The sequence below is a fragment of the Zalophus californianus genome, chromosome 2 (genome assembly GCF_009762305.2).
Source record: "Zalophus californianus isolate mZalCal1 chromosome 2, mZalCal1.pri.v2, whole genome shotgun sequence".
Classification (NCBI taxonomy): Eukaryota; Metazoa; Chordata; class Mammalia; order Carnivora; family Otariidae; genus Zalophus; species Zalophus californianus.
In genome coordinates this window covers 63,591,269-63,615,743 of record NC_045596.1, presented here as the reverse complement: position 1 = coordinate 63,615,743, position 24,475 = coordinate 63,591,269, and the positions used below count along the sequence as shown (strand labels likewise).

The 24,475-nt window shown below is 37.3% G+C and overlaps 1 long non-coding RNA gene across 1 annotated transcript in view; it reads right to left on the bottom strand.

Annotated features, from left to right (window-relative positions):
* The window catches only part of LOC113925807, a 172,330-nt gene extending 148,764 nt beyond the window's left edge, over positions 1-23,566 (bottom strand). Inside the window, exon 1 of the long non-coding RNA XR_003521063.1 lies at positions 23,488-23,566. This is a non-coding gene — a long non-coding RNA (uncharacterized LOC113925807). The remainder of the gene's footprint in view (positions 1-23,487) is intronic.
* Positions 23,567-24,475: the final 909 nt, after the last annotated feature.

The following is a 24,475-nucleotide window of genomic DNA, read 5'->3' as shown; positions in this document are numbered from 1 at the left end:
TTCAAAACCTGGCCTTTCACTTCCTTTCTAACCTCATTCCTCATCCCTCCTTCCACTCCCTCTGCCCTATTTTGCAGTCACACTATTAAACCTTCCATTCATCCTTAAAGACCCACACTGAATCTTCAATATTACATCACGCAGAATGACTTTCTGACCTCTTGCTCCTCAGACCATGTTGTAATTATTTCATTACGTGTATGCTCCTTTTACTAAAGTGCAAACAATTCTTCCAGGGGAAGAACTGGCTCTTTTCTTTTGGCTTATCTTCAGGGTCTGGCACAGCAACTGTTCATCATGATTAAGTTATCAGGAAAAGTTAAATGAATAAAGGAATCACTATTCTTATTCTTGCCATCAGGACATGAAGAAAAGTTATTAACAGTTTAATCTATGCTTTTATTTTTTTTAAAGATTTCTTTTAGAGAGAGAGTGTACTGCATGCACATGAGCGGCGGGGAGGGGCCGAGGGAGATGGAGAGAGAATCTCAAGCAGACTCCCAGCTGAGCACAGAGCTTGATGCAGGGCTCGATCTGATGGCCCTGAAATCACAACTCGAGCCAAAAACAAGAGCTGGACAATTAACTTACTGTGCTACCCAGGCACCCCTGGTTGTTGTTTTTTTAATAGTTTCACATATTAGGCCAAATAGAAATAAGATGTTTACTTTAAAATAACTTTTGTGAAATCTCATCTTTGTAAAAACAATCCAAGAAGAATAAGAACTTTTTTTCCTTATAAACACATTCAGTTTGTTTTTTTTGTGTTTCTTTCCTTCTTTCTTTCTTTTTTAGTTTTGCAATTCATAGAGGAATAAATTTCATATTTCTATTGTTTGAATCTGGATTTTCTTCCAAATTATAAAATACTAATATCAATACAACAAATGATAAATGCTTTGTTTTACTTTATGTTTAAGTGTCTTTATTCTTTGTTTTATGTGCTTCATGTATAACTGTGTCTTTTTGCTACCCAAGGTCAGTTTCAGCATCCATTTCACTTAAAACGTTTTTAATTTTCTGCAAGTGTTCTACACTTTTCTCCCCCCAATTATTGCTATGTTTATTGCTGTCAACAAGACTCCTTTATCAACCACCACTCCTCAACTTGGGAAGTTCTCACCCCATTGATTTTCTCTTTTCTGTATCTTCAAACTTACCCTTTCCATTACTCCTGCCCTCAACAAATTTTGTCTTAGTTTGGGATCCTTACAGGAAAACCCTTAGAGAAGAGGTCAGATACGAGCATTTTATTTGGAAGGCAATGCTAGGAAACAGGGAGGGGAATGCCAATGTGACCCTTTTTATAGTGGAGACCACAATTGATCTTCCTGCTTCTGGCCTTGACCCCCTCCCAGTCATTATTCTCATTACTACCAGAGTAATCTTTCTAAAATGTTTAATCATACCCTGCTCAAAACAACCAAGCTGTTATGAATGACCCTTTCCATCCTGCCTCCACATGTCCATCCATACCTCCACAGGTATGCTTCCTGCTATTTTCTCATCTAGCTGTATGGGTGTTCCCTAATAAGCCATGTCTAAACCCAAACCCATTGTACTGTCGTTGTTTGCAGGTCTATCTCACCTGTTTAATCTGATAGATTAAGGAATCCCTATAGGAGTAGTGTGTAGCTCCCAACTTCAATATTGTGAAAGACTCCAAGAAAACAAGCTTTCAGTTATTTAACAATTACTGAGCTACTGCATGTACAAAACTATGGGAATGAAGAAGGCACAGAACTGTCTCAAGGAGCTTTTATTTTAGAAGGAACATATTGTGGGGGCAGAAAACTTTCCCCTCCTTCCCTTCTAGGTTCTTTGTCTGGTCTAAGAATTAAATTGACATAAGACAGGTTAACAGAAGAAAAACAAATTTCATACTTAAGGGAGTGCCATAAAAAATATGACTCCCCTCAACAGTCTGGTAATTGAGGCTTGTTACACCATCTTGAGCTCCTAAGGAGAAGGGGATAAGCATCTGGGGCTTCAGAAGGGAAAAAGACAATACACAGGAAAACAAGAAGAGCAAGTGTTTGGTAAACAAATGTTTTCCATGCCATGCAGATAAGTCTTTCTGATATAAAAAGTTATCTCTGGTAATAGCTCTCTTCCTGGTACAGGCCCCCTATCTAAATTCTTTTAGGTGGTTAAAGGAGACTCTGATGAGTTTGCTGAGCCTGGAATTGTTTTCAGCTCAAAATAATCCACATGTGAAAAGGACACATTTTGCATGGCATATTCTGCTCCCCTCAGTATGAATAGATAACTTTAAAGCCAGGTGTAGAGTTATACATTTGATTAAATGAGATAGTTACACAGGTGTAAGAGTTCATAGTAGGAAGAGAAAACAAATTGTACCTTATATTGGACTTTTCCAATTTTGACTTGCTCTTAAATACTCAAAAATCCTCTCTTTGGAAGAAAATATCTATATTCAGGAAAAACAAATTAAAGGATTTAGTTGTCTTGACATGATGTTTATGGGTACTCACTAAGACTTACTTAATATATCCAAGGTTTTTCATTATTTCTGTCAGTGTTATTTCATCACAAACGTATATATTTTATTCACTCATTCATTTCAATATGTCTTGAGAATCTACTATGCAAAATAAGATGCGCCAAGAGACAAACTGTAGAAACAATAGGAGGTTAGGTTTTTACCACATTTACATCTCCAAGGGGTAAAATTTTTCACCCTTAACATTATGAATATATATTTTATTTTATTTTTTAAAGATTTTATTTGAGAGAGAGAGAGAGCATGAGCAAGGGGAGGGTAGAGGGAGAGAAGCAGACTCCCAGCTGAGCAGGGAGCCTGACATAAGGCTTGATCCCAGGACCCTGAGATCATGACCTGAGCCAAAGGGAGATGCTTAACTAACTGAGCCAACCAGGTGCCCCTGATTATATATTTTAAATTAAAGTTTGTAACTTTACATTGCTATTTTAGCACTCTTTTTGCCTCCCCTTAAAAATTAGTTCATTTTGTTTTACTTGTAGCTTGCTGTTTCAATGATAACTTTGTAATATTCAAAGTAAGGCTGAATACCTAGACTAGTTATAGATGAAGAAAAGGGGGATGGGAAGAGATCCCAAAAAAGGAGAGAAAATTCATTACAAGTAAAACAAACAATCCATATATAACACTGGATTTGTTTTGTTTTGTTTTGTTGTTGTTGTTAATGCATTTTCTCACAAATGTTTCTAAGTATCAACTATTACAAGCAAGTTCAATTTACTAAAATGCATAAATGGTCTGCACTTTAAATACTGAAGGTTACAAAAATAAACACATCTTAAAAATCCTTCCCAACAAACACAAAGAGAAAAATGCATGCCATCAAATGACACAGCTGGAAATACAGAGTTTCCATAATTAGTAGAAATCGTTCACATTTTACTCCTCAGGTGTAATTGTAATGCTCAGCATTTAACAGCAGCAGTCAGTGAGAAGAACAACTAAAACATTACTTTTTCCTATGCAGCATTTTTTGATTTCTTATTTGTCTTCAATAATATAAACTGCTGCAGTTACCCTATAATGCTTGTGAACTGAGTTATTAAATAAATGACTCCAGCCCTGGGCAGCAGTGGGCCATGACATGCAGCTATTTGCACTCACAATGCAAATTCAGCTGGATGGATGAGCCTGGCACCGTACATCCTCATTGGGATGTTCGTTAGCCTCACTTTACAGCTGTCAGAAATGATATCTGTTATTCAGCTCAACCCAGGCTCTGAGAAAGAATTCTAAGGCAACCAATGGTGGTAACACATGGAAAATTATTTGAGAAAAAGCAAACTTATTTAAAAACCAAATGGTAAAAATAAAATAAAATAAAATAAAATCATCACTTCATCTTAGAGGATTAAAATGTAATAATAAAAATAATTACAGATTAGAGCCAGACAAAGGATACCCACTCAACCTTATCTAAAAGAGTTCTGTGACAGTTTATTATACTAGTTCCCAAATCATACATTTGTTTCTAACCCTGCACTGTATCCCTGTGAGTTACTCAAGTATATAAATATCACTGCTCTCATGATGCTCCTCTGGTGTTATCACATGCATTTTAATGCTCAGGGGATGTTAGGAGCTTCTCAGTTGCTCCCACGTACATTCCATATAATTTAGGGTCTTTGAGGAAAGAGAAGATAAAGCCCTTCCAGCATAGAAGCTGACCTGTCACTTACATTCAGCAGCCCACCAAAACCTCTCCATTCTTGGAACTTGTAAAATTTTGATCCCCACTTAACAAAATCTCTTAGTTGTCTAATCTTTCTTTTCAACCATGTCTCCTCCTTCCCACTAGAATTGCAATTTTGGTACAACTGAGAACATGTCATTTTTTTCTCCAGCTCAGCTTAAAACAGTGTTCTGCACTGATTGACTTTTAATAAGTCGTTGCTTAAAACCTTTGATAAGTAGCTGTTCAAAGGATGAAAAACAATAATGATGCCAGACTGGCAATTCCCGTGTCCACAGTTCTTCAACGTGGCCATCTTGCCCCCAAAGGCTTTATTTACACTGTTAAATGTAAAAGAAAGGTTACCCTGGTGTCTGGTGAATTAAAATATCAACTCAGATTCCTGTTGGCAAAAAGAATCTTGCCAAGAGCTTAGGATTCCTGAGTCATTCCCAAAATATTTCTGTACTCAGAAATGTTTAGATTCCTATTTGAATTCACCTTCAACACATAACATCATTACCATGCTAGCCAAACTCAACAGGTATTTTGATAATATATTCATAGTCTTTTAGAAGACATTTCAATATCTAAGGGAGGGGGGAGGGATGGGGAGAAGGGAATGGGAGCTTCTTTAAAAATAAATGGGATTGTAGCATTTTCAGTGCAATGTTTCCTGAACAGCAAATGACCTGAAATATCTCCACATGGATCATATGAAACCTTTAACAAGACATTTCTGAAGAAAATGGCACCCCAGAAACACATACATGTGTGAGGACACACACACCACTCACACACAAAACACTGTTTTTAATAGCCAAGGGCACTTTGGCACAATGTGGGGCGGTGGTTGTCAACATAAACAGATGGTCAAAGAAGTGGGCAAACACTTCGTGTGAACTAGTTCCATAAGTGAAGTTTTTTTATTTCATTTTAAATGCCATACTTACTTAACCAGCTTTCAGACAAGATGATACATGTAGCCAGTTGGAAAGAGTTCCCTGCCAGGCTTCTGTGTTTTTATGACAAAATTAAAAGTCCACAGATGGAATAACTCAAAGCTAATTCTTACAGAGTTTGTTTAGTTAGAATGGGGGAAAAAAGAGAATACCATATTGCTTCAAATTAAAGCCATATCTACACAATGAGAGATTTTTAATTGGAAGAAAAGACATAGAAACAGCTTTTTAAAGAAACAGCAAGTCTGTTTTTTACAAGAGAATTATTTATCCATTCAAATAGCAACTTCCCCCAAAGAGTTTGAGGATCATCTAGGAAATTCCTGATTCCAAACTCAACCCCCAAACATCTTAGTACCCTTGCAATCAGTTTTTTGAAAAATATCAGTGTGCCACATTATCTGCCTTCTAAAGATATACTGTCTTCCCATCATGACTTCACTAGCCATTAAATTTCAAAACCCCAAAGAAAGACACCTATATGTGAATTATGGGAAGAAAGGTACTGATAGAAAATGCAGAGAAGACCATCTGTCTTGGCATTGTGCATTCTGTGAAAGTTTGTGACTTTGTTAGATGTTTAGCTGGTTTTTTTAATGAGAAAGGAAATTGAACCAATGTTTTGTTAAACATGGTAGCCCATGTATAAAAGCATGAAATGTATACAATACTGCCTACTGGAGAAAAAGAAGTAAAAAGAGAGAACACAAAATGAAAGGAAATGCTCTTATATTAACCTTATCAAATGGAATATATTACCCAAACTACAATTAAAGACAAACTTAAGCATGTAAGATTCAATACAAAAACAATTCTACAAAGAAATTTTATTTATCTACAAAGAATTTTTATCTAGCTTTTTAATGTAGTAAATATCCACTCAGAAGTCCAAGAGTAAATAAAGAAAAGAAAAAAGATGTAGTCAATAAAATAATTATGTTGGTCAACAAAACACAAAAGAAATTGTTTTCACTTTTTGTCAATTAACTGATCTGACTTGATACAATTGCTGTTTTCAGGTAAATTTAAGTGTCTATGTTACATAGAGGAAGTGAACTTATATATCTGCTTCTATTTCTCTTCTAGAAATATATGTTATTTCCACAAAAGACATTTTTCCCTTCCAGAGGTGGGGGAGGAAAGCTCTTAGCCAAAAAAACCTATGCACAACATTTGCTAGGAAACAGCTGTTCTTCCAGAATACTGTTCTGCTCTCCCAGACTCACGGAGCCTGAGTGAGTTCTAACCAATGCATAAATTAAGACCCTAAATAAAACAATAGATCTTTCTCCTCTCTACTTGGCACCAGGCAGTTAAAGCAGGGGTTCTAAGGTGTTCCAGACCCACAGAGATCTGAGTGAATGGAACAGACTAAATCAAAAGTTCTATACTACTCAATGAACAATTCACCTATGATTTCAATTTCTATAAGAACTGGCCTTGTTATTTTTTTTTAATTGCAGTGATTTTTAAATGTATACTTATTAAGGAGAAAGACAACAAAGTCTGGATATAAGATGTCAAAATAAAAATAGTTTTGTTATAGGGACAAAATCAGTGATTTTAAAAAAAATTTAATGTCTCTGTTACATTTGTCTTAATAGGAAAAAAAAAGGCATGCTACTTGATCTAAATATTTCTCTCTTTTTTAAAGATTTTATCTATTTGAGAGAGAGAGAGCTAGCAAGAGAGAGCATGAGCAAGAAGGAGAGGGAGAAGCAGGTTCCCTGAGAGCAGGGAGCCTGACTTGCTCGACCACAGGACCCTGGGATCATGACCTGAGCCAAACAGCCTGAGCCACTCAGGCGCCCCTGATCTAGATATTTCTTACAATGTAGGTTTTCTCTCTGTAAAAGTATTAATCTTTGGAGAAGTTTTATTTTAATGATGATGAATTTGCACTAATTCATCTGTATTTTTTATTAAGTTTTTTATTTTAATTCCAGCATAGTTATCATACAATGTTATAGCCCCAGCAGAACTGAAGCTGCTTCTCTGAATTTGCAATTAGTTTCAAGCGTACGTATAGTGATTCAGTAATTCTTACATCATTACTCACTGCTCATCATAAGTGTACTCTTAATCCCCTTTTTCACCCTATTTCACCCATCCCCTTGTTATCTGATATTTCCATCTGATTATCTTTTATTTTAGGAATTCTTTTTAGTGACTTTGTTTCTTCTAGGCTACTTTGCATCTTTGCATAAGAATCCCAGGCAGTATTCTTGTAGCTGTTCATCATATTTTAAAATGCCATTTAAAAAGGGCTGTTTCTTCAATCTTCCTCTACTATTTGAGGGAATGACTATAGGATTACCTGAAAATTAGCATTTATCTTAATACAACATGGACTTCATCAAAACAAATTGCAACATTTCACTTACTATTGGAAAAGTGCTCTGCAGACATTAATTTGCCAGGAGGGGCAACTTTGGGTATGTTTTGATTGTTAAAGTATCATCAGATCTTTAAATAAAAGACAGAAACCATCTCTGATTTACATGGCTCTTAATAGAAATGTAGATGGCATAAAGAATATGAAAGTCAGTATTTTGAATGCTTACAATAAATATTGTTGTCCAGGTAGAGCAGGTTTTAAACTGTGAAAAACAACACTCAGCATGTGATACAACTTAATCCTCATTTAAAATTATTTTTTGATGAAAACCAGAAATCATAAATATTGCATACCACAATCAGAAATTTAAAACAACCTGTAATGCTAAAGGAACAGGTATACTGAAAAAACAAAACAAAACAAAAAAGACAGAACTCAGCAGGGTACAATGGATTGTATTTTACTTAGAAAGAAGAAAGCAGTTGGTTCAGTAGCAAGGGGAGGCTGAACAGATTTATATTTGCAAGGCCAGAAAAAGATGGCAGCCATACTAGAATAAAAGCCAATTACAGACATTGGAGATGGGCAGTATAGGCATATCTCATTTTATTGAGTTTTGGCTTACCATGCTTCCTAGACACTGCACTTTTCCAAATTGAAGATTTGTAGCAACTCTGCTTTGAGCAAGTCTGTTACCACCATTTTTCCAACATTTGCTCACTTTGTGTCTTTGTGTTATATCTTGGTAATTTTTCATTATTATTGTATTTGTTATGGTGACCTGTGATCAGTGATTAAAACTTGCCAAAAGCTCAGATGATGGTAACTGATGTGGAAATGTTGGGGTTTGGAGTGAACTGTCAAGAAAGAACTCTTGAGATGTCTTTGGTGCAAATAGGTGGTATTAAAGCACAGGAACAGGATCCATGGGCAGAAAGGGCTGCGCTGAGATTGTGAAGAGCAACTGATTATATACTTTCAAGTTGGAAGGGGGTTAAGTTTTTAAGGAATTTTGGAAGTAAGGCTTCCAGGACTTTGAGGGGACTAGCTACTGTTAGGAAAGGTCCATTTATTACTGTCTAGGAAAACCTTAGTCGTGAGACCCTTCAGATATAATCAGTGGGCCATATGCTTGGGGGATGATTGCTAACATATATCTTGGGGGGTTAGAGATAAAGGAAGTTTCCAAAGGAATTTTTATATGTTAAAGTAGACTTACAGAATCCTGGATGTTGGGATAATGTTAAGCTAAGATGGCCTTTTGCTCTTAGCAAAGTATTAACATTGAGGCAGTTGAGTTCCTAGAGGAAGGGCACTCTACCTGTCTCAAAGAAAGACTTGTCAATGGGCTGTAAGTTGTAAGGAAATTTAATTTTTTTCTTCTGCCTTTGTTCCCCACATCGGTTAATACTTTTTAACTATAAAGTATTTAATTAACATATGTACATTGTTTTTTTAGACATAATGCTATGCACATTTAAGAGAGTACAGTATAGTGTAATCATAACTTTTATATGCTCTAGGAAACGAAAAATTCATTTGACCGCTTTATTGTTATCACATTGTGGCAGTGGTCTGGAACCAAACCCATAGTATCTCTGAAGTACCCTATATTATAATTATGTACTTACTCAGGGTTTTAGAATATATAGCAAGACAGCAGCTTAGTGAAATCTTAAAGGAATCCTCTTTCTGCAATGGTTAAGAGCTCATCTTTTATTTGAGAAGAGTTTTTCAAACTGCTAATTATTGATACATGAAAATATTTCCCTGGCCAAATATGGTTAAGAATCACTGAGTTAAAGAGGTTTCTCAATTGCAGGACTTCATAAAGCGTAACATATTCATTTGCAAATTAAATCTCCCAGCAAGAGGCTTCTACTTTGAATTTCCAAGTATTTGACCACAAAATACTTTTAACCCAGCGTGAGCATTAATGTTCCACAGAAATCATTGAAAATGGCAGTTATTACAACTGTAATTTCTTAGGCCTCACTATTTTATTTTATTTTATTTATTTATTTGAGAGAGAGAGTGAGATAGCACAAGCAGGGGGAGCTGCAGAGGGAGAGGGAGAAGCAGGTTCCCCACTGAGCAGGGAGCCTGGACACAGGGCTCCATCCCAAGACACTGAGGATCATGACCTGAGCGGAAACCAAGAGTCAGACACTTAACTGACTGAGCTACCCAAGGCACCCATAGGCCCCACTATTTCTAACTAAAATTTATTTACCACCTGAATAGAAATCACTTAAAAACATTAAAGGTTTCTTTTCTTTTTTTTTAAAGATTTTATTTATTTATTTGACAGAGAGAGACACAGTGAGAGAGGGAACACAAACAGGGGAGTAGGAGAGGGAGACGCAGGCTTCCCGCGGAACAGGGAGCCTGATGCGGGGCTTGATTCCAGGACCTTGGGATCATGACCTGAGCTGAAGGCAGATGCTTAATGACTGAGCCACCCAGGTGCCCCAAAGCATTAATGTTATAGATAGTTTCCTTTTGCAAGGATTTTGTTTCTTCCACTTTAGATCCCTGCAATTGCAGGCAATAGCAAAACAGGAATTTGTTTCTCAAAGTGACATAATGTTTAAGGAGAAAGTAGAGGAGAGAGTAGATATTATATATCCTGGCAACCAGCAACCACCTTGAGATTTAAAGTTTTACAACTATTAGTTTTCCTCATACAAAGAGGACTCACACATTATTTGAGATGGTGCTGAGATCTGTGCAGATCCTTTAAAACATTCCAAATCTCAGAGAGGGAAAAATGTTATCATCGCAAGACCAACTTTTCTTAACTATACCTAAATAATTCCTACAAAGACATTCTAGAGTAAAAACTGCAAGAGGTTAGGGACTTTGTATACCACTGTTTCTACAAAGCCTAGAACAGGGCTTAGCACATAGCAGAAGCTCAATAAATATTGGTTGGATGATTGATTAATGATTCTTAAGTACTTAATACAAAATACTATAGTATAAAATTATAGTTTATATTCAGCTCTCAGATTTTTTAGACGTTAAGTAGATAATAGAGAAATTATTTAACTTTTGTGTATAGAGGTCCATTGGCACCAGATATTGAAAAGCACTTTATTATTCTTTCTCGGCATAAATGCATCCATTAGAATGATGAGTGAAGTGCTCATTAGTCAACCTGAATACTAAAAGTGGTGGAGGTTAGCTCACTCAAAGCCTGACCTTTCCAAACATTTGCTTCTTAAAAAAAAAAAAAATAGACAACACTTCCCTCCCTAATCTTCCCTCTTTGATCCTCTGGTTAATTGGGGAGCAATCTCTCTTTTAACTTTGCCAAATATTGCAGAGTATTTTCCGTAAATGTCACTATAAATTGAAAGCGACACTAACATGGTAGATGTGTTTCATTTTCTGATCACGTGTAACGAACTTAGTCATTGCTCTTGTGCTTCTCCTGTTAGTATTGATTTTCCAATTTGATAATGGATGGCAGAAAAAGATTCATTTAAACATTCGCACCCTTTGGCCTTACCAGGAGCTTAATTGTTGCCATGAATACACAATAGAGATTTTTAAATACCTTAAAAATAAACATTGATGCTACAATTCTGATTGTGTTGTGCCCTCGTTATCTTCATATTTAATATTGCAGAAATGATGGATTTAGCATGCTGGTGAAGCAAGGGAAAAACCAATAGGTCCGAGATTACTAATCTCCTTCACCCAAAGGACAATTTCTGTCCCAGCAGTTATCACTTGTGATTCTGGATGCGTTATTTAATTTTTCTGATCCTTGGTTTTGTCTCTAAAACTGGAATAAATATAGATTATAGAATTTCTTTATGGATTAATTCAGGACATATATGAAATGACTTTACTGAAGATATGTCTTAGTATTCCCATTCAGATGCTTTATCTGAAGTATGTGATAAAATTATGAGAGTATCAGCACATGAGCCTTAACAAAAGGGCTACATTTTAGTAAGTGAATCCTATACTAGGCACAGACTGAAGTGGCCAAACCACCCACACACCAACTTCAACTCCACATTTTAGTGTAACATTAGTATCATCCTAAGTTAAGTATTTTAACCTTTTTCCTCTTTCAAAAGCAGGCAAGACAAGAGAACACAGAATCAGGAGCATGTTACAGAGCTTCAGATCAGCAGCACAAGGTCAGAGACTAATAAACTACAGGACTGTTAACCAAGAAACTTAACTATAATGTGCCCCTGGAGTAAAATTCCTCCTTAATGTAAACCACCTTATGGTCTTTCAGCCTCCTTCCCATTCAGTGTAATCAATCATGACCACAGCGTGTGTAATTTCTTCCTAGAACTTTCTAAGGAGTGAAGGAAAATCTCTGGGAACCAGACTTAACCACAGTAGGGCATGGAGTCCCTAGCAGCTGGACAGCAGCACGGGGTGGTGGGGTGGTGGCACCAGCCACAAAGCACACTCAGGGCAAGTGCACAGATGGCAGGTGGCACCCTGGCCACTTCGTCTTTGCTTTTACCTAGGAGAAAACTGAGGACTAGAGAAATGGGCACAGGTTAGCACAGACAGAATACTTCCACAGCAAGTAGGAATACGTTGCAGGCAAGCAGAGAAGAGTTCTGACTTCATTCACCTACAATCTGGGGGGAATAGCTGGTTATATAAACTATACATTTGTGAACTCATAAATATTTTGCACTTTTAGAGAAAACATGAGGCTCATATGTATTTCCTTATATTTGATAATTCCTTTTATTAGTATGACACATCTTTTTGTTAAGCATAGAGCTTGGTATTTTTATTCTTTCACCTGAAGCAACAAACTCCATTCTTTCATTTTCAACAAGTTGAAGAACATATACACACTCAAAATCATCATGAAATATCTCATCATCTTTTCTGGGGAAATAGCATGCTCTCTTTATTGCATTTGCCCTGGGTTTCTGCTTGGTCCGGATTGAAAGAAATGTTTCCTTTTGTTTCCTGAGAAAGCATTATTTGATCACAAAAGCCTCAGTATTTTCTCTCATTCTCCGGGCTGACCCAGGAGGCTCGAAAGGATTTATACCACTGTGAGGTCACTCAGGGAGTAGTAGACAATAGTTTTGCTAAAATGGTATTTGAAAACCATTGTGTGTATTTCTGGACTATCTTTGAAAAATAACACCCCTTACTAGAGTTTTTAAAAGAATATAGTAACATGACAAAATGTAAATATACTTTGAAGCAAATTTTCTTAGATCGCTGCCTTAAAATTACTTTGCCATATTTTATTTTTAACGTTCAGAGTTCTAGCATGGAAGAGAGGGGCTAAACAACTTTCCCAATGTCAAGCTACAGAAGTTTTCCTCTCTCCTAGATATTATCTAATTATTATAGATGACTGCTACTTCTCTACTGAAAATAACTCTCGGACAAACAAAAACAAAACCCAAAAATGTGGAAGATGATATGTGAAAAAAGGTTAAAATCCTATACTTTTAAAATCATGAAATAAATATCACGAGGTTTCAAATCTGTTTGAATGATCATATCAAACTTACCTTTATACAAAACCTGTCGGTGGCTTCCACGTGCCTAAGACCCTCATGCCTGCAATGGTCATGACAGTCTGGGTAGTGTGAGCCCAAGCTCTCCCCGCACTCTCCCCTCTCTCGCCACACCCACCCCTGTCCCTCTTGCTCTCTGGGCTCTAGTCTCATTGGCCTTCTTTCAATTTCAGGAATTCCCCAGGGTCTTTCCTGCCTTCGGGCTTTCACACATGCTTCTCTTTCTTTCTGTAAGGCTTTCTGTCGTTCTATGCACAGCGGTCTCCTCATCCTGAACACGTTAGCATAAATGTCAAATTAGAGATGTCTTTCCTGACCTGCCAGTCTAAGGTAGACCTCCATCACCACCACTACCACAAAGGTTATTCTTTGTCTCAGCATCAGTTCTTTTGTTTTATAGAATTCATCACAAAGTAGATGCATGTGTGTGTTTGTGTGTATTGTCTACTGTACAACCTCACTGCTAGACTTGAAGTCCCTTAAGAGCAGGGACCATGCTTCTGCTGTATAAAAACAATATGCCCAGCACCTACCACAGCACCTGATCACACATGTTAAACATTCAGTAAATACTTGTGGGATGAATAGAAGCTCTCATGACCTATGATTATCCTTCCTAATATACTTTTCCTGAATATTTGAGATAGATCATCATTTGAATCAATCTCTAGGCCTTGTATCAAATTAACTAATTAAATATTTGAAAATATCTAGTAACTGACTTAGTAATACTCATATTCTGTGAAGAAGTTAAATATCCTGAATTTAATATCTGTATCATGATATGTTTTCCCAAATCACACAATTGAAACAGTATTTTCCAGTTCCCTAATACATATGCCAGATTCATATCATTTATTTTGCAAATGAAAAATGTCTGGGATTCAAAGAGATGCCTAACCATTTAATAGGGAGAAAACGAAGAATAAAACCAGCTTTGAGTATAGTCAAGTTTCTGGGCCATGGCAACTAACAAATGAGATTTAAAATTCACTGTAAACTTTAAATTAGAAATATTTCTAAGTATTGTTGTTCAAAAGACTGATTATTTGTCTCTAATTGTGCTCAGTTTTACTTTTCATGTCCAATTCAGAGGCTGATAATATCTCCCATCTATAAAGTCAGCTCAGACTAGATGAGAAATGTCTCCAAAAGTTATTAACCCTCCCCACATGATATTACCCTCTACCTCTCTGTGATGTTTTTATCTGGTTATTAGCATAGTTATTATGAAATCTAGTCTCAAGTAGAATAAGGCAAGTAATAAACTTTTCCTCTTACCTCATTTGAGAGAAATTTTTTTTTACCAGGAAGGTAAACTGCCTATAAGAGATAATTTACTTCAAAGAAATAGTTTACTTACTAAAAAGATATATCCTAAACTCTCAGCTTTGTACAATATAATCTGACCTGTTCTTATCATCACTAAAAATATAAAAGTCTCATGGGATACAAAACAAAATTAGAGCTGTTACAAACCCACTTAGGAGAAACAATTATGTAAACTTCATTTACATACCATTAATATGAATTCTATTCCTGACATGAGCTGATGGCTACCCATTCTCTAAGAACAGTAGAGCACTGGGCTTTCATTTTCAACTAATGTATGACAGGACATTTCTTCCCCCAAAATGCACATTTCCTTCTTCAGTTTGATATTTCTCTCTGTGTTTGTGTCATTTTTCTTTTGAGGTAAAGAAGGAAAGGGCAAGGGTTCTACAGCTCAGTTAAGGAAGAAGAGAACAGAGGAGGGCCCAGGAGGTGACTGGTGAGACCCCCTCTCTGGACCCAATTCCATCACTGGTTCAGACGCTCTCAGAAAAAAATAAAATTCAATCAAAAAGCTAAAATGTGGTTCACCCCCCAAAGCATTATGAGCTGAACACAAAGTTTCTTCCAATTACAGACACTCAATGACTTGCTAAAAAAGAAAAATTCATACACACAAGCACACACACACACAGACACACACACACACATACATATACAATGTCCATCCATATTTTATAATTCCAAAAATATATATGAAACAATTTCTATGAGGCAACAACCTAATTTCTTGCTTGAATAGAGATTAAAATTACTATTTAAGTGAGTTTATAATGGCCTTACATATGTCCATTAACACAGGAGAGCTTCCCCCAAAGACAACAGAATACCAGGTACCACAAACTAGCATAGACTCAGCAGAGAACTTCCTGATTGTACATGTACAGTAATTACAGAACTACATACAGTATCTATACATACATATAGTTACACGTGGTGTCTATGACTAAAATAAAAACTGTAATCTCTTGTCCTTTGGATATTCATGGGAAATAAAAGCACTATCTTGTCCAAATGACTGAGTTCCCAAGTGATATCTAATTATGGGTATCGCCCATATAACACTATTATGTGTATGGTGATGGTTAATTTTATGTGTCAACTTGACTGGGCCATGGTACCCAGATATTTGGTCAAACGTTATCCCAGATAGTTCCATGATAGTATTTTTGGATGAGATAAATCTTTAAGATGGTGGATTTGAGTCAAGCAGATTACTCTCTATAATGTGGGCAGGCCTCACACAATCAGTTAGAGGCCTTAACAGAACGAAGGCTGACTTCTCCCAACAAAGAGGGAATTCTGCCAGCAGATTGCCTTTGGACTCAAACTGAAACTCTTTCCTTAGTCTCTAGCCTTTGCCATCAGATTTTGGATTTGCTAAGCCTCCACAGTCGTGTGTGCCAATTCCTTAATTTCTCTCTCCCTCTCTCTCCCTATATATATATATATTTCCTTTTGGTTCTGTTTCTCTGGAGAACCCTAATACATACACAGACACAAAAACTGATTCATTAACACCTATTTTAAATCTACTTTTATAGTTGATTTTTAAACATTATCTTCATATTACCATTATCACTTAAACTTCATAAAGACTTAAAGTTAAAACTAGCAGCCTCTGGAGAGCTAAAGCTAAATATGCTTATTTATTTATGAAACCAATTGGTTGGGGACAAGACTTTGTCATCTGATTCTTTTTCATTTTACTTGTGGCTAGGTCAGTTCAGGTGAACCTAGTCTATTCAAAAGGCACATAGCTCCTGAACTCTGTAAGAAAAGACTCTATAAAAGATGCACAAAGTAGCTCTGTAGTGAGAACATTTTCCTTCTAGCCCCTCAGTTAAATATAGCAGTAAGAGCTAGGATTAAGGGAAAGGACAACTCTAGCACCCAGGAGGAGCCTTAAATGTAATTTCTGTTATCAGGCAAAACACTGTTGGCTGAATTCATGTGAACTCACATTACATTAGATATATAAAAAGGAGAGAGAGAAAAATCATAACAGAAAGGAAGAACAGTGGAGCTGATTTTTTACAGCAGTTACCTCTGAACAAGCTGTGTGCACAGTCTATTGAGCATTGTGGCCAGAACTCCCAGCTTCAAGGTCTCCATGTCACAGATGGTTTATCAGGAGAAAAATGATAATGGCTGAAAACTGCATGGGTTTTTATTGTTAGTGGGGGCAAGGAAAGGAACAGACTGATATACCACGAATAATGAAAACATCATTCTCATTGTTACACAGCACAAATTACAGATAAAACAAACTGCTAACTTCAGGTACAATGGTTGTTGAAATGAGAAGTTTTATGATTTTAAGGACAAAGGAAGAAGGAGACCTGCCTCTTATCCCTACAACTGTCTTTCTGTAATTTCTAAGGCTACTTGATTAATGTCAGGTGTCATTATCCAGGGAAAAGGAAAGGGCATGGTAACTTGGGAATTTCTCTTAATGCTTCATGATGCACACAATCAACCATTGGTTCTTTTTGATGCTAGTAGAAATATATTAGTTGAGAACATTATGTAATTGGGCACATAAGTTATCTGATGCCAAAAAAAATATTTACAAAGGCCATGCCTAGATATGAATACCCATGTCTTTTTGTATGGGGTGTTCAGGGCTCTCCTTTCTTTAAAACTGACCGTAGCCAAGAATTTTAAAGGCAGAACTTGTGTCTGGAAGTTAGCAGCAAACTGTTCCAGCAAACTGTTCCTAGTGGGCCGTATGTGACTTAGACACTCAGAGGATCATTTGCCAGCAATTAGGTGCTTCAAGAAGAAACCATTTTCCCTCTCTTTTAAAAAGAATCTATTTGTCTTAAAGAAATGGAAGCATTCTATTTGTTTAAAATCCCTTACCTTCTTTCCGGAACAAAAGCTTGTTCCTTTTGTATATTACTTGCATTGGGATAAAAGATCTACTTCAGCTCTTTCGTCTGTTTGAGTTTCTGGATACCTTCTGCTTTTATGGAAATTATCACACACATTGTTTGCATGGTGACTAATGTGATTCTTCCCTTATTTAGAATCCACAGATGTTTTATACCATCTTTTTTAATATACATCTTGATTCATGTCATACTTGATGTTCCAAAGCTAAGGAGGCAACTGCTAAATGAGCGGCTGCATCCGGTTGTAACTGAGTCATGGTGATTTTGCTCCAATGCAGTCTGGAGTTTTTAGGTACAAACGTTCCCACTGCTACCTCTGGTGTCTGTGTTAGCACTGGTTGGTAAATTCTAAAGAAAGGGGACCACAGCAGGGGACACACTTCATACTGAGACCTTAAATTGTTCCCAGTGGTCCACAACATAGGATTCTTCCATAGCCTCTCAAAAATGTGAACACAAGGAGCATCTGAAGAGCATTAGGAAACTTTTCCCACCCTCTCCCACTTTACCCCTGTAACAAATGCCTCAGCATCAGGAATGTGTTGCATTTAAGGAACATGTAAGCAAATATAAATATATTGTTTCAGAATGTCTAATTCTCAGAGAAATTGCCCATTTCTTCATCTTCTTTGAAAAGACTCCCTGGAACTTTTCCTTAAAACCTGATGATTTTATCTCAAAATCACATTCTCTCTAATCTATAGTGATTATCCAAGCTTCCTTCAATTTCTAAAGAATGTGTTCTTCACACAAGCACCTGCTTAAATGCTGAGAAGGAATCAGAGGTAGCAAGAGGTGGACAGCACAAGTGCCCAGGACTGGCCAGACAGGTGAATGGGTGGGGAATCTCCTTCCTCCTGTGTGCCTTAGGCCTCCTCTACCCTCTTATTTCCTCCAAGTGCCATGGCCCTAGGAGCCCAGCTCCACTGTAGCCCAAGAACATCATTGTCATTACCAATCTTCTAAACTTCAATGGCTCTTTCTAGTTCCAGGGGCAGCCTAGGCATAAAGACTCTGCAAAAATCTCACTTGACCTTATAAATAACAATTTGTATTATTACAAGTAAAAATAAATAAAGCTAAACTTGCCTTCTTATTGTCCTGAGAACATGCCTTACTAATGCCTACCTCCACGCCTTTGTCTGTGTTCCCTCCTCTTTATCCTGCCCAACTCGGATACCTTCTCCTTCTTTCCAGATATTCTCAGCTTTCTCATTCTTCTTGATTACCTCAAGCTCTCATTTTCTGTGATACCTTCCCAAATGACTGCAGCCTACAGTGACTACTCCCTTCCAAACTCTTAGAAACTTTATTTTCTGTTCTACTTGTCTGGGTTCTTAATCATATATGCAATAGTTTATTAGATAAATATTTACTGAACATCTACTATGTACCAGGCACTGTTCTATGTCATAGACATAAATGGTGAAGAAGACAGACAAGCTCATCCAGTTGCAGTGTACCTCATTTGTGTTTATCTACCTCCCAGTGAGATTATACAATGTGATACCACTCAAGGAGTATGCACGATCTTTGATTAGCCCCTACGGAGTTCAGCTCGGCACACAGTTGCCTGAATGGTTGGACTGGTGCTGTAGTGGGCCAGCACTGCTTGTGCTCCTCATACTTGCTGTCCCATTCTTCGCAGCAGCTCTCACCGTGCCTCTTGATCTAACCCCCAGACTCACAGAATTACACCGACCAAAGACACAACACATTTTTCTCTTCTTGGGGAAAAAAAAAAAAGTTGTCTTCAAAGTCTCCCATTCTTTTCATCCACAAAAGTATATCCACTTTGGCTTACTCAAGTTCCCATATGGTCCAGTTTGCACTATCTTATGGGAGCTAAGAGAGCAGGGATTAAGGTCATGTGGACAGAGGAACAAAATGTGGAGTCAAGAGACAGGAGTTCTGCTTGAATTTCAGCCAAACTTGAGTTATGTAAGCTTCCTATGCCTCAGCTTTCTTAATTGTAAAATAAGGGTTGAATACGATTGCCTTAAATTCCCCTTCCAAACCTGTCAGTACAGTAATTACTCTATGATTGATACTCAATTTCTCTGTTATTATCATGAAACTGCCCAACTCATTCTGATTTACAGTTTTCAATCTTGGGAATTAAGAGTGAGATAGTATGTTTGTTTGCTTGTTTTGGCTTTGCATATGCCTCTAAATATCTTTTTATTTTATTTATTTATTTATTTATTTTTGAGAGAGAGAGAGAGAGAGTTCAGGGGGGAGCGGCAGGCAGAGGGAGAGGGAGAAGCAGCCTCCCCGCTGAGCAGGGAGCCTGATGCAGCACTCGATCCCAGGACCCTGAGATCATGACCTGAGCCGAAGGCAGACATTTAACTAACTGAGCCACCCAGGCACCCCAAAATACCTTTACTAAATAATTGAATACCACTTCCCAATAAAAACGTAATAAATATGAACCAGTAATTATGTTGATGACTGTGTTAGGGCTCTCCAGAGAAACAAAACCAATAGGAGGGCGGGGTGGGGGGGAATTTCTTGCAGGATTACAGAGGCTGAGAAGTCCCACAGTCTGCTGTGGGCAAGCTGGAAAATTGGGAAAACCAGTGGTATAATGCAGAGTCCATAGGCCAGAGAAACAGAGCACTGACATCCTGTTTCTCTGGCCTGTGGACCAGGACAGAAGGAAGGGCAGAAGATGGATGTCTCACCTCAAGCAGAGAGCAAATTAGCCCTTCCTCTGCTTTTTCCTTTTATTCAGGCCCTCAGTGATTTGGATCACACCCATCCACATTGGTGAGGGTTATCTTCTTTGCTCAGTCTATCATTTGAAATACTCATCTCTTCTGGAAACACCCTCACAGACACACCCCAAAATAATATTTGACCAGCTATCTGGGCATCTTCTAGCCCAGTCAAGCTGACACATAAAAACCATCACAGTTACTATGCTTGCATTAGCTTATATGCTTGGATTCATTGATACTTCGAAATTTATTTGGTCTGAATAAGTGGTAGTAACTGATGTCCCAACCTTGGCATTTGGAGTAAGGAAGGCCAAATGGGGAGAACTCGGGAGTCATGTTTGACTCCTCTTTATCTCTACCCCTCACACAACCCATCAGCAAATTCTAATGGTTCTACCCTCCACACTCAGACTCTGACCACCTCGGACCACCTCCACTGTTGCCACCATGACCCAAACCACAATAATTTCTCATCTGGATTATTGCCATACCCTCCTTGCCTTACTTCTAGTCTTGTACCCTTAGGGTCTGGTCTCAACCCACAGACAGTGATCTATTAAAAATATAAATTATATCATGTAACTTCTCTATCTACTTTTGGCCCAAAAATGTTGCTATCAGTCTAACAGTTGGCTTATAGTGATGTTTCAGGTTTCCAGGTATTAATGTCAACTCAAATCTTGTAAGTAACAATCCTTAAGACATCTGAGTACTCCCATTTACCCAGTATATAGTTACTCAAGTAAATTGCCATGGGTCTCCTTTGAGAAGCAATGGGGGAATCATTACCATACTTCTCTTTGGGGATATGGCTTCTCCTTCAGTCAATGCATTCTGGGTCTGTAAATAGGCTCAGGTATAGAAACTGGCAAAGAATTGTGCCTTTTGATTGGAGTAACTGCTCTCAGTCTCTTGGTCATGTATCTCTCATATCTTTGATTTATATAAATTAAGTAGTACCCTTGTAAAGTGCCCACTTATTCTTCTCTTGTGGACACCGTGGTGAACACAGAGATAGCTCCTAGACACCCTTCAAAGAAAAATTTCCTGCACCAGCTGCTGGATTAAGTCACTGGGCAGCCTTCAAGTGTCCTTTAACCTTCCCAATCACTACAGTAATTACGTCCAGTCAACTTCTGATTATTATGCACTACTACCTGGCCTCTGTTGTTTTGGAATCCTATTATCCCCACGGTCACTACTGGGTCCATTTCACGATGGCATCTCCTACTTTTCAGCCCTGTGCTACAAAAGGCAGCCATGGTTGAATTTCTAAGTGATGCTGGTACCCCTCTCATTAGTATAGCATCAGTCTCTCCCATGGAACACAGTCTTCTGGTAGGTTTTCCAGTCTTACATAAGACTACTCTAGCATGTGCGCTTTTTATTTCTGAGAGCTGCCTGCCAGGAGCCCTTCTGGGGGATGCAGTCCTTAATTTCCAAAAGAGGATTTGTGCAGTCTATCACCGCAATTCTTCATCACTTGATTAGAATGCTAATAAGTCATAACCTGACTTTGGAGCCCAGGCGGCAGTCTGATTCAGAACCCACGCCCCTAACTACTATTTAGGAATACCTAAAAACTAGCCACATAGAGACAGTTTCTAGCTTTCATCCTGAAATTAATACAGGGTTGGGGGAAGCTGGAAGAGTCAGGGGTTACTCTTCACTAGTGTACATCCGTGCTTCTAAATATAGGGTAGCTCAAAGTACATGGAGGACTGGAAAAAAGTGTCACAGGTAAGTCTAATAACATTTGTCCCTCACAGAGTTGAGAATCCCTTGTGTAGAGGAAGGAGAAGCTGTCAAGGAAACATTCTTGAAATAAGTTTTGAGTATTGTTGATTTTCATCAGGTATTTAAATAAAGCTCTTTTGTGTGGACAACCAGAAACTTGAAAAATAAATCCACAAAATAAATAGGTGCTTGACCTCTGTAGAGAAGTGTTTAAAGCCTGTAATTAAACAGTTGAAAGTATTCTAAGGTAAAACTTTTTTCCTCCTAAAATAAGTTAATATGTAGTTTTGCAACACAACTAGGGATCTTACTTTTTTTTTTAAAGATTTTATTTATTTATTTGACAGAGAGACAGCGAAAGAGGGAACACAAGCAGGGGGAGGGGAGAGGGAGAAGCAGGCTTCCCATCGAGCAGGGAGCCCGATGCGGGGCTCGATGAGGGGCTCGATGTGGGGCTCCATCCCTGGATCCTAGGATCATGACCTGAGCTGAAGGCAGACACTTAAAGACTGAGCCACCCAGGTGCCCCAGGGATCTTACTATTTTTTTTAAGAAGATAGTTTCAAGAGTGATTCAAAGACATTGTTGCAATGTCAGAATATGGCTTTTGTAAGGGAATTATGTATTATTAAGAGAGCATTTTCCCACTAATTTGTTTTTTATATTTTATAGTGCAGTCATGAAATCATTGAAAACACAACTTTCCCAATGCTTAAATGATTAAACCACCAATTATGATTCAGAAGGAAGGAATTTAAACTCAAGGCAAAACTGCCAAGCTCCTGATTTCACACCTTTCTCTGCTAATTTTACTACCTTCTGCCTTTCATAGTGTTTGAATTCTGCTTAGTGTCCAAAGTTTCTGAACCTGCTCAACTTTCTATACCCATAAAGGAAAAACAATACAAATAAATAAGGAAACTAATAATTAATGCATATTTACTAGACTTTATGCTAGGCATGTTCCCACATAGAATCTCCAAACCACAGATCAACCAAATGTTATTTGTATTACTTTTGGTCGTTCATTTTGGCTAACAGTATTTATAGATTTGTCCTTTTAATCATCATTTGCTAAGTATTCCTAAATACACATCCCAGAATCAAGAGAGAGGCCATCTAAGATTAAACACTGATCATGGATAAACTATAAAGTAAATAATCCATGAACACTTTTACTAAAATTATAAGATCAATGTTACTTTATCCAATAATGGTGCTATGTTCACATTAACATAATCCTGATTTCATCCCAAATTCATATTATATGCTTCAGCACCTGTAACTCCCCCTTCATAGCCTTTACTATATGATAACTATAAAATTACTGCTTGTTTAATTGCTCATATTTTATCTACAGTCTAGTTTCTAGATTGTACATATCTAGATATTTAGATGTCAAGAATACAGACACTGTTTCCAGTGCCAAGCATCACACCAGCCACAGCACAGGAGCCTAGAGGATGTATTGACTAAATCAATGAGCCAACTTTAAAAGAATGTTTCACAGCTTAGGTTTTAGTGAATGCTATACTATTTAAATATTACTTCACAGAACAATCAAAATTAGTCAATGGTATGCTTTTCTTGTACATATCCAAAACAACACATTTTTCCCCTCTAGTATTCAGAACTACTTTTTTTAAGTTAGAATAAAAAAAAAAAAAATACCCCCTACTAGAAGTCTCATAGATTACAGCTGTAAAAATTTTGAGAAGGAAGAAGAGAGGAAAAGGAGAGAGAGACTGGTAATCATAAAACCAAAGTTCCATACCTTATTTTCTTGAAGGATAAATAAATTTTCTCGATGTTTTTGTAGGCCTTTATATTCAAACTTCCTACCAATTACGAAGAGACTCCTTCAACACAATCCCTGGCACTGAGCCAAAATGCAAAGTCTTTTCTGATCTCAGAGGCCCTGAACATTCTAGTGTCTGCCAGGGACATCCCTCTCCCAGCATTCACGTGATTGGCTCCTTTTCATTCTTCATGTCTCAGTGTAAATGTGTCTCCTTAGAAAGGCCCTTCCTGAATGTTCTCTCTCAGTTGGTCCCTCACTGATTTCTTTTTATTCATAGCACATATTATTTATAATTATAAATTCATTAATGTGTATATTTATTTTCCCCACCACACCTGAATATACTTCTATGATGATAGGGACATTTGTCTTATTTATCTTTGGATCTCCAGCACCCAATGCAATACCCAATTTATAAAACATTCAGAAAGATCTGAATTATATAAAAAGACAGTCATAATAGTATTACTCATATTATATTTATTTCATAGTGATTCTAGGCATTTGTGATTTTAGTTTTTAATATTCTATATTGCCCTTGCTAAATTATGTCTTCACATTCATAGAACAATATAAACTAATGCTGGTAATAATAATAATATTGTGATACAAAAGGTTTTGAAAACTTTTTAAGATGAAAATGAAAATGATATTTCATATAATAGTAACATTAGTATGTGTTAATGTACAGATCAGAAATTAGAAAAACTAATACCTCTCTAGTAAGAAATTGTTTCGTTCCTGTTATCTGTGGCTGTACAACTGATGACCCAAAAACCAAGCATCTTAAGACAACATTATTTTGTTCACAAATCTGCAATCTAAGTAGGCATAGACCAGAATAGCTTGTCTTTGCTCCACTCAGTGTCAGCTGGGTGACTTTAAGTCTGGTTCTGAAATATCTTAAGACTTGTTCATTCACATATCTAACACCTAGGCTGAGAAGATTCAAATAGCTCCG